This window comes from Lontra canadensis, unplaced genomic scaffold (assembly GCF_010015895.1).
Source record: "Lontra canadensis isolate GAN:19392208 unplaced genomic scaffold, GSC_riverotter_1.0 scaffold145, whole genome shotgun sequence".
Taxonomy (NCBI): Eukaryota; Metazoa; Chordata; class Mammalia; order Carnivora; family Mustelidae; genus Lontra; species Lontra canadensis.
Window position 1 is genome coordinate 1,729,796 of NW_022631139.1, and position 12,041 is coordinate 1,741,836.

General features: G+C 35.1%; 1 pseudogene; it reads right to left on the bottom strand.

The window, feature by feature from the left end:
* Positions 1 to 393: 393 nt before the first annotated feature.
* Positions 394 to 12,041, bottom strand: part of LOC116858980 — a 44,148-nt pseudogene continuing 32,500 nt past the window's right edge.

Sequence of the window (12,041 nt, forward strand, 5' to 3'; positions counted from 1 at the left end):
CAGTTCCCTGCTCAAACCCATTTAATTGCTCAGAGTTATTAGTTGCATGAATCTGTCTTGCTTAACCAACAAATAATTGAGTATAAGTATTAGATAAATAACAGAATAAGGCAAGAAGACTGAAAAAAAGTTGGATAGGATAATAGGTGTGAGCCAAAGTAATTCTGTTCTTGCAGACAGTGTTATATATACTTTTTTTAAAGGTATGGAAATGGATATTCATGACATTGGCACATATATTCCCCTGTCCCCTGCTACAAATGGAGAAGTGGTGAAAGTGCCACTTAGACCCCAGGCCTTCTGAGCTACAGCCCAGTTCTAGAGGGCACAGCCTTCCTGCCTGGTCTATTGGTGGCAAAGTAACTCACCTATTCAACCTTTTCCCACCTATGGCTAAGAAGAGACATCCATCCTTCCAGAGTGATTTGGGATACATGAGACAGACATGGTCATAGTAGATCCCTCAACAGAGATACTGGTATCTAAGAATTCCAGGATGATATTCCAAAAGCAGTAAATCAAATGCCTGTTGATGAGGGGTTACAGTAGAGATTCCAGAACGATTCCAGCTCAGCCAACGTTTGTCAACTCCAGGAATTTCTACTATAAAATCTGGTAGGACTTCCATCAGGCTCTGCAAAGACTATTTCTCAGCAGCCACATTCTGTTCTTTTAGCCCATAAACACTGTGGATGGATACTCAGGCAAAATTCAACCATACCAGACAGACTCCCGAAGAAGCCATAGGTACTGTACTCTAGACATGTTAGATCAGCTACTTGAACTTCTAGCCTCCTCTGAACTAGGGTACCAAAAATAAGATGAAAACTTTCTGCATATTTACCATACATAGTCATCTCCTCTGTCTATTAGCTTCAAAAGGAGCAGATCCCAGGTTATGTTAGCTAAATGTATCTCTGTGCCTGATCATCACTGCTGAGTCCTTGGGCTGATACAGCAACATCTGACAAGTGGCCATCCACACATCCTTTGGGAATTCATTCAGGATGTTTTTTGGTTTTTCTTCCTGGATGCATTTCTAGTAGCTAGTATGTTAGTATTCTAACCTGTATATATCATCACAGCTATTGTACTAACCAGCAGTCACCAACATTAGTAATACAGTGGCTGTGAATCCCAAACAACCCAAAATCTTTATGCTGTTATACTGACAATCAAAACCCCAGTTTGGTGGGTCCATTTGGTCAAGCCAAAAGGGATCTCTCTGCATGCATTGCTTCTATTGCATGACATGGGCAGTAGCTTCCTTCAATACTATGCATAATGGAAAAGAGGTCCCCCATGAGGAGGAGCAGCTAGATGATAGAAACCAGAATGAGTTAGTGAGTCAACGAATTTTTTGACTCCAATGTTTCACTGGTATTAAAAAAAAAAAAAAATGACTTCCTGACTCTCCAGTGCTTTCACAAAAAGGTGAAAACCCTTTGCCTAGACTTTCGGGCTCTTCCTACTATACTAGTTGCTTATCTCTCCAATCTGAAGGGAATTTGAACCACTAGACTCTTGGCATTTACCATTAAACTATAGAACTGCTTATATTTTAAAATAATGTATTTGGTGAAAATTATTGGTCAGTGATGTATTTTTCAGCTTCAAACAATGTCTTTAATATTTTCCTGATCATATCACTTAATTTCCCTTTGAAGAATATTAGTTAACTCTCCATATGTGAGAAATTGGTAAACAGTTTAATACACATAAAACCAGGAATAATGGAGATTTTTTCCAAAGTCATAAGATGACTGGTAACAGCAGACTGAGATTTCTTACCTGGCTAAAATTGAAGTGCAGTATGAGTGTGATAAGGTCAAAGTGAAAGTGAAGACCTCATTAGCCTGTAAAAAAAGGGAAGGACAAAATAGACATGTAGGAAAGCTTGAGGACTAACATTCAATTCTTAACTGACTCTCAGTAGATTAATTCAAAGAAGTTTTTAGTAGGTAGAATGAGCCTTGACTGCTCAGAGTGATATTTTTAGTTTCATGGAAACATTTCAAGTTTGGAGCTAAATGAACAAAGATATTTAGAATGGGAATCAATTTCCTAATCCTTATTACCATGACATATTCTTAGCTATTTCATTTCCAACCTCAAGTAAAGGGCTTTGAGAAGTTCTGGTGTTTGCAACCTCAACTTTCCAAGATTCACTAACGTTAAAAAAAAAAAAAAAAAAGTCTTCTGAGAAGGAGTTATCCATTCTTCTGTCATCTTAAAATTTCCTGTGTTCCTCTATTATCAAGCTATTTTATTCTGCTTTGTAGCATATTTGTTAAAATTCTGACCCAGACATATTTTCCAGCATTTTTTCCTCAATTAAAAGTAGATAGCAATCCTGATTTAATAGAGTTTTTGTGAGATCAATTTTGGTGATCTATGTAAAGTACCCAGCACACTGCCTTGCACAAAGTAGAGGCCAGTGATTTTATTTCCATCCTCTTGCTTCCTACTTTATTCTTTTTTACAGATATTTTCTTAATGGAAGATACAAAATCATATGTTATACTTTGTCCATTGTATGAGTTGAAATAGTGTTTTGCTGATTGGAGGAATTCTAACATGTATGAGTGTCAGAATTTTATAAACAAGGAATCTGAGGCCCAAAGTAATAAACAAGCTGGCCTAAAATGGTTTGACAAACCAATGACAGAACCAAATTCTGATTGTTTTTTTCTGGCATCCAAGTAATTGTTTTTGTTAATGAATTAATTTATTAAAAATATTAATAACTGCTATTACAGTATCTCTTTTATTATCTCAAAAACATCTTGTAGGCATAGGAGTATTCTAGTTCCTTATCAAGAATTATTAGTTACTTTAGTAATACTCATAGGTCCTAGCATGTGCTGGAGTTCTCTTCCTGATTTCCACTGGTTGACTAGTGTAATGGTTATTTCTATGATTCATAGCTAGTTAACCACAATAATATTCAAAGTAATGAGTAATTGTTGGTATTTAGTAGGAAAGGACAAAATTCCCTAGTTCTGACATTGTTGCACAATTAGATATCAATGTTTGTCTTGATACTTTCCAACTATACCAAAAGCCATATTAATATAATTATTTTTATCTGCCTTGGACAAGATTCATTTAAATATCTTGGTGTTTCAGTCTCTTCATCTGCACCTGAAAAACAGTCATGATTCCATCATATAGTTGAAAGAAAACTTGTTAAATCATGTGTTTTACAACCCTACTACTGGTTAGAGAGCACTGTACATGGTCAGTGATGGTCATGACCTTCTTCTTCCCAAATAAGTTTCATTAAGCTAGAGAGGTTTCCTGTCACTATAGAAATGTTGGAGGAGTTAAGAGGTGAGCTTCAAAGTAATTGCAACTTGAGGATCCATTGCCTAAATGTCACAAAATCAAAATAAGTACTTTTCTGCACTTGGTATTATCTGTGGCATATCTGAACACCTAATATAAACTAACTTCTCTAGGGCACATGTGTGCTTCTTTTGTTCTCTCCTCAATGGTGTCTACCACTGTTGTATAAAAATAGATAGGTACAATGAATCTTTCTGGATGTAATTTCATTTTGGATATTTTTCCTTGTCCATTATCAGAAAGATAAAAAAAACAAAGAATCACCATTAACTTTAGAATAATGTGTTAACTTTATAAAGCCAGGAAAAAAAGTTTATTTAAATGATAAATGAATGAAGGATATGTAGAGAAAATCATACCACTGAGATCAAAGGAGTAGAAAATCTCTTTATCTTAGGGTGGTCTTTCTCAATTCCACAGATAAGAAAGATGGACAGACAGATGGGGTGCCTGACTCAGTTGGTTAAGCATCTAACTTCAGCTCAAGTCATGACATCAGGGTCCTGGGATCTTGGGATCCAGCCCTACATCAGGCTCCATGCTCAACAGGGAGTCTGCTTTTCTCTCTCTCCCTCTGCCCCCACTCATGCTCTATCTCTCTCAAATAAATAAATAAAATCTTTTTTAAAATATCGATAGGCAGATGAGTGAATAAAGATGATTCATTCTATTATTCATATACTTGCACATATATGTGAATGTATATGAATAATATAATGAATATATATATATGAATAATGGAATATTACTCAGCCATAAAGAAGAATGAGATCTTGCCATTGGCAACAAATGGATGGAGCTAGAGGCTATAATGCAAAGTAAAATAAATCAGTCAATGACAAACATTGTATGATTTCACTCATATGTGGAATTTAAGGAATATAACAAAGAACAAAGAAAAAAGAGATAAACCAAAAAACAGACTTTTTACTACAGAGAACAACCTCTGATTGTTGTTAGAGTGGTGGTAGGTAATGAGATGGGTGAAATAGATTATGGGAATCAAGGAGTACACTTGTGATGAGCACTGGATAGAATTATTATGTCACCATATTATATGCCCATAACTAATATAGCACTCTATGTTAAATATATTGGAATAATAATAAAAAAATATGGATAGACAAATTATAGAGCCCTGACTGAAACCATGCTATAACCTAATACATCCATATTTATGTATGAAAGAATTCCATCTTCCAAAATAAAATGCCAAACATGCATCAATGTTTATTTCATGAATTAACATGGATTATCACTGAACTTGAATGGTAAATGTGTCACAGATCTGCTTTGGATATCACATGCCGAAGTGTAACTTGACATGGTCTGTCAAAGGTTTGGCCAGTAGAGAATGATGATGAAATGTCTATTATATATGACACCCTGTAAAGACTCTCTGGTTACTCCTGAGGGACTTGGAGGTAAACAGGCTCATCTTTTACAACTGAGAGTCAAAGCAGAGCTACCCAATTTCTGCAACTTATTTATGAACCTCATGGTTTACTTTTAAAGGTTGATCTTAATTTTTTTATCACTATAATTATTATTATTTTATTACTTTTTTTTTTTTTAAGAGAAAGAGAACATGATCAGGGAGGGGCAGAGGGAGAGCGTGAGGGAGAGAGAAGTTTAAACAGGCTCCATGCCCCAGCATGGAGCCCTATGTGGGGCTCAACCTCATGACCTTGGGATCATGACCTGAGCCAAAATCAAGAGTCAGAAGATAAACTGAGTGAGTCACCCAGGTGCCCCAAGACTGACCTTACTAATCTATGGGTTTATTTTCTCCACAAAGTCTTATTTTACCCTGCCAAATATTTAATAGACACATTTTTTAATAAGGTGTACACTGAAATATTGTGAAATAATTTAAATATCTTACAAAGATATGACAACTAACTAAAATGATGGCATGCCCACTTCAAGGTATATTATAAACCACTGGAAAAGAGTTACATAAAGATAACAGCATGCCATTAAAAAAAATTAAGTGAAAGAAAGAGGTACGCTAAGTGATTTTTTTGTATGCTAAGTGAATAAAGTTGTACATGAAAAAAACTTATAAATTCATAGTAGCAACAAAAAACTTTTTGAAATGTATTTTCTTTATTCAAATTCTTCTTAAATATATTTTACATATATGTGTGTATTTATTATATTAGAATTGAGAAATTATTGAGGTGCTTGGTTGGCTCAGTTGGTTAAACTTCTGACTCTTGGTTTCAGCTCAGGTCATGATCTCAGAGCCATGAGATGAGCCTCATGTTGGGGCTCTCTCTCTGCTCCTCCCCTACTCACCTGCTCTCTTTCTTTCTTTCTCTTTTTAAAATAAATAAATAAATAAAATATTTTAAAAATGTATAGAATTGAGAAATTTTTGACTTTTATCCAAAACATTGAAAGCATGGCTCTGAATTTTTAAAGAAAATCTACAATTAATTGTCCTTATAACTTACCCCACCTGATTCTTGAGTTCAAATTTCTTTATATTTTTGAAAATTATTTTTTATTTTTGTTTTTTTTTTTAGTTTGGTGTCCTTTTTATTTATTTTTTTTCTCTTTGGGTGTAATTTTTTTATTGTTTGAGGTCAGGAGATGTAATTCATAATCACTGACTTCCACAAGTCACCAAATAGTTTTTTTTTTTTTCTTAAGATTTTATTTATTTATTTGAGAGAGAGATAGAGCACAAGCAGGAAGAGTGGCAGGCAGAAGAAGTAGAAGCAGGCTCTCCATAGAGCAGAGAGCCCAATGTGGGGCTTGATCCTGGGGCTCGATCCCAGGACCCCAGGATTGTGACCTGAGCTGAATGTAAATGCTTAACTGACTGAATAACCCAGGCTTCCCCCAAATGTTTCTTATGAGAAAGAATTTTAAATTGCTTCTGGACATATTTAAATGTAAAATGAAGCTTTACCTATGATTGCCATACTGAAATTTCAATTTGAATAACACTGATCCTAATTACATTTCTTCTTAGGCAACATCTTTCTCTATGCAGCTCCCTAAACTTCCTTGCTTTTTTTTCTCCTTAGTATAAAGCCATAATAATCCTCTGACATTTTAAATATTTTATTTATTTTTTTCTTTTTTGCAACATAAATGACATAAGAGAAGCGTGTTTTTTCTTTTTCCTTTTTTCTTTAATTTTTTGTTTGTTGTACCTCCTGTTCCTCCCATATAATTTACATACAATAAATGATTGGATGGCTGAATGAAGAGGAATGCAAGGAGAACAAAACAGTTAATTAGGAACAAGAGAATGAGGCATTAATGTCTATCTTCACACCTTGAAATTTCCAGAAGTGAGGTCAGAGACACATAGTTGGAGTTGTCCCTCAAGGTTTCTATGTTGTTTACCAGGTTTGCTGCCTGGATAAAAGAGAAAATTACACTTTTCCTTCAAATTAGGTATGGTCATGGGGCTCCATGGCTCAGAAGAGATGCATGGAAGTGATATATATACCAGTATTAAAGTGACACTTTAATAATGCATACCTACCACATTCCCTTTCTCTTGTCTAAGGTGTTATGGAAACACAGAGATGGATAACCATCATCCAGGGCCCTGCATGAAGATAGCATAGAGCAGTGTTTACCCTGTTGACTTGAGATGGACATGTTACATGAATCTGACATAAAACTTCATGGCTTCATGCTCATTTGTTATAGAATCTGTACCTCAATCCAATCTTCACCATGGTCTGCATCTTCCATAACTAGAACCTATCATATAACAAACACACAATAAGCATTCTTTGAATGAGAAAGAAGGATAAAAGAACAGAAGGGAGGAAAAAAGAAGGAAGGGGGAAGGAAAGAAAGAAAGATAGAAGTTGGAGCCCAAGACAAGGATGAGTGAAATGTTTCCCACATCAAGTTAATCCCTTGAAATTTTCCAGAGCAAAAGAAGTCAGAGGCACAATGCTTAGTATCATATATGTGACTAAGAATAAAGGTTGAAATTAAATGATGTATGTTCAATGGTGGATCTTAACTATCTTAGTTAAGAATGAAATACTTGTTGGGGCACCTGGGTGGCTCAGTGGGTTAAAACCTCTGCCTTTGGCTCAGGTCATGGTCTCAGGGTCCTGGGATCCAGCCCCACATCGGGCTCTCTGTTCAGTAGGGAGCCTGCTTCCCCCTCTCTTTGTCTGCTTCTCTGCCTACTTGTGATCTCTCTCTCTGTCAAATAAATAAATAAAATCTTAAAAAAAAAGAATGAAATACTTGTTAATTAACATAACTGTATACTACTATGCGCTGGAACTATTATTCTGGGTTCTCTAAACAAATACATGTTATGTAATTTATTAATTTTTCTATGTAACTTTTTATATTTAATTACTAAAACAGTACTTATTAATATTTTATTAACTTATTTAAATAATTGAAATATTATTTTATTTAAATTTATTTTATTTAGATTCTCTGTCATGGATGAAATAGACTGCAGAGGGGTAATGGCAGAATCTGAAACACCAGTGGCAACTGCTTGAGGTAAATATGAATAAATGTGCTTCCTAAGAGAAGAAAACATAATAAATAAAATCTTAAAAAAAAAGGGGGGTGCGCCTGGGTGGCTCAGTGGGTTGAAGCCTCTGCCTTCGGCTCAGGTCATAATCCCAGGGTCTGGGATCGAGCCCCACATTGGGCTCTCTGCTCAGCAGGGATCCTGCTTCCCCTTCTCTCTCTGCTTGCCTCTCTGCCTACTACTCTGCCTCTGTGATCTCTGTCAAATAAATAAATAAAATCTCTAAGAGAAGAAAACATGGACTCCAGTCTAAGCTCTATTACTTATAAATTCTATAATTTAGGGGACATTGTTTGATTTAGCTGAGCCTTATCAATACAATTAGAATAAAAATGATTCTTATCTTATAGTTTTAATGATCCAAATCAATATGTCTATAAGGACCTTAGCCAAATGTTTAGCAATTTTCATAGATGTTCTCTCCTTTGTTTTTGCTTTGTTTTATTTTTGTTTATTTTTACTTCTGGAGCCATCAAATTAAAACTATAAAGTGGGCATTATTATGTGTCACTTATGTAAGGGAATAACTGAAGCTTTGATAAATTATGTAACTTGATCAAGGGGAAAAGAAAAGAGATGAAGCTGTGATAGATACTGGAAGCCCAAGCTTCGCTCACTGTAATAGGCACTTCTGGGTGCTCTCACATAAATCAACGAAGCAATAAATATTGGGAATGCATGCTTTCTGACATCACGATGTTAGAGATTCTATGACATGGTCCATGCAGGAGAGTACCCATCACATCATCTAGATACATGTGGAAGCACAGACAATGAGAACTAAGCCATGCAACTAGCACACAATTAATAAGCACAGAGATGGACAAGTCACCTCAGAGACAAAATATTCCCTGGGTGCACAGTTGGGTGAGCAGGATCATAGTCGTCCTAGGAAAGGCTGTACCAGTCATAAAGACTGTTCAGCAATAGAGTTTTCTGAAAGAAGCAGAGAGACAAGTATCAATACTTCCTATCCAGAAGTTTCCAGGAATCTTGGTCTTTGGACTAAAGCTCCATTCCTTCCAAGCCTTACAGCAACACATCAAGAGATAGAAATGGCAGGCTGACAGGTGTGCCAGGGGCCTTCAGGGAGAAAAGGCTCTAGATCCTGCCCCAAGCTTTCTAGTTCACAGAACCTGACAGTTTTCATTACAACTTACAATTCATTTTACATTTAGATTTATATCCTATGTGCTTTTCGCATGAGACAGCCTTCAAATCCCCTCCATTTTAAGACACTTATGAATCAAGTTTCTACACCTACAAGACAAAGGGCCAGACAGCTTCTCTGATACATAGTGGTGCTTGACCAACCAGCATTTTCCTAGTGACACTCTTCATTTGTTGAGAGTTTCCTGCAAACTTTTTGAACTAGTAGCTAGACCTATTATCTGATGCTGTTCCTATCATTGCAGTTAAAAAGTAATGCAGTTAAGGAAGAGTACATTTATATAAGCACAATTTTATATTATATATTGCATAAATAGATACATCTATAATTATGGTGGTGTGTCATTCACACATACATGTATGCACATCTATATGAAGATGTGTATATGCACATTTATGTATATGTATATGTGCATATATGCATATACATATGTGTATATGTATTTAGTTTTTATTTTTATTAATTACCTATTACTGCTTAACATATCAAAAACTTAATGGCTTAAAACAACACACACTCATCTTCTCACAGTTGTTTTCAGGTTCACTTTTCTGGTCTTAACTGGGTCCTCTACTTCAGGGTTACACAGTCAAGGTATCAGGGCTATGGTCTCAACTGGCAAAGGATCTAAGTACATTCATAGAGTCCTTGGCAAAACTCAATTTCTTGCAAGATGTTGGACTGTGGACCTCAGTTGCCTGCTGGCTATTGGCTGAAAGCCACACTTCCTGCTTTCCCTACATGGGACTCTCCAACAGGACAGTCTACTTTTTCAAAGCTAACAAGAGAAAGAAAGTTAGCTGGTGGGTAGATACAGTCTTGTTTAACCTAATCACAAATAATCATTCTATTACTCTTTTTCATATTCTTTTAGCTGGACACAAGTTATTCAACACAAGGGGATTTTATATGTCTGTGAATACCATGACACTGGGAATATTAGTGGGGGTGAGTATTTAGAAGTCTTCTTACTACAGGATATTCTTTCCATATCCATTATTTTATTATTTATATGTTTCTCATAATAACCCTCTGAATCAACTATCATTACCCCTGTTTGCGAGATGGAGAAGGATAAGGTCTTTAGACTTAAGTGATTTATCCAGAGTCAGGTCACCAAATCAAACAAACAAACAAGCCAACAAAAAACAGAATTGGGCTTAGACTTAAAAGCCTAGTTCAATTTCCTCTGCAAATATGCCTCATTTTCTGAGGTGGGTTGGGTGACTCTCTAAGAAACACTATCTGATTAAGGGCCTTAAAGAATTCAGACAAGTTTTATTAATCTAAAGCTTGATCTGTGATATCCTTGGGTTTTTATTCTTTTGATCTTTAAATGCCTTCAACTTTTATTATTGGGGAATTAAGAATGGAAGAAGGAGCCCTGGATAATTGAAAATGGTTCACTTCCACAGACATTATGGGTTACCAGAGAATAGATACTAAGAACACTTGGCAATGGTTACTTCAGCATGTTTGACTGAAGGGTTATAAGCCAAAAAGAACTTATCATCTGGTCAGTGGAAATAAATTGTGAGGCATTCATAGATCCTCCTTGGACCTAATTAAAGAAGTCAATTCCATTAAGTTGAATCACAATTCACTCAGATCCACTTTTTGCCAGGCACTATGGTGGGCACTAATAACATAAAATGAGTGAGAAACAACAAATCTTATCCTTGAGATCAACATTATAGAAAAGAGCATAAGGAAATTGGCTTGATCTTTCCTGCAGCAGTTCTCTGTGAATATCTGACTTTTCCCTAGGCAAACACTTGCTCCTGGAAGCAGAAGTCTAGGAAAAAAAAATCTTTTCTGTATATTTGTGGCCCTTCTGAACAGATTTCAGAAGATTCTGCTTAGGTCCTTCCAATCTACCTTCTTCCTCCCATTTCATCTTAGGGAGCAATTTATATTCTACCCTTTCTTTGCACCCAAGTTCATCATGAGTATAGTGAAGAAATTTTAGCACTTTCTTTGCCAAAGGCTTCTCAAAGGAGATAATAATAATAATAAAAAAGTCCAATAAAACTTCTACAGAAACCCCAATGTTACATCCAAGGTTTCATGTACTGGGCATTATTGCACCTCTTCTAACATGATTGTGGTGTTATTGAATTGGACATGTTTGATGAAGGCCATTTTTAATTGCAACTATCCATTTTAAGGAAAAAAAAAGTAAAAGATCATTCATGTTGTTTCTGTATGTTCTTATATAAATTATATTTTACTATATGTCAAATATATACAATGTTTATCATCTGAATTATAAAATATAAATATAAAGAAAAGACAGATAAATATAATAAAATAAATAATTTAAAATATCCACTGATTCAAAGACTTTTGAAGGTGAGTTGTGTCTTTTGATCTAAAAAAAAAAAAAAACTTCCACAAATGACATATTTTTTTTATAAAGGCACCCCTAATAGGGCATAAAATGTTAATTTAATAATATTCAATGTCATTATACTGAGATGTCAAGATTAATTAGAAAAGGTGTTTGATCACAAAAATACTATGAACTTTCTCCCCCTTTTCCATGATGAATTTAAATATGCACTTGATAAAGGACAGCAAAGAGGGAGAAGAAAATTATGCATGCCACTTTTTGAGAGTGTTATAATAACAAGCATAATTAACTGCATATTTATTAAGGAATCCTTTATATTTTCTTATTTTTTCTTATGATCAATATGACTTTGTGTTTGTAAAACAAAGCCATTGTTAAATTTACATAATTGAGCAAGAGCATGTAATTCTATTTATTAAATCTAACAAGAAAGTTCATTCACCTTTTGATAGTTGCCTGTATCTAAATTCCACAACGTATAACCGAAAGTATATTAGTTTGGTCTGGGGAGAGATAGAGGTTTATGGGAAAAGTGTATGAATATTGATATACACTACAAAGTCATCCATGCAGCCATCATCCGTTGCAGAATTTTCAGTAGTCACCTCATCTGCTCTGATAGCTCCCAAGCA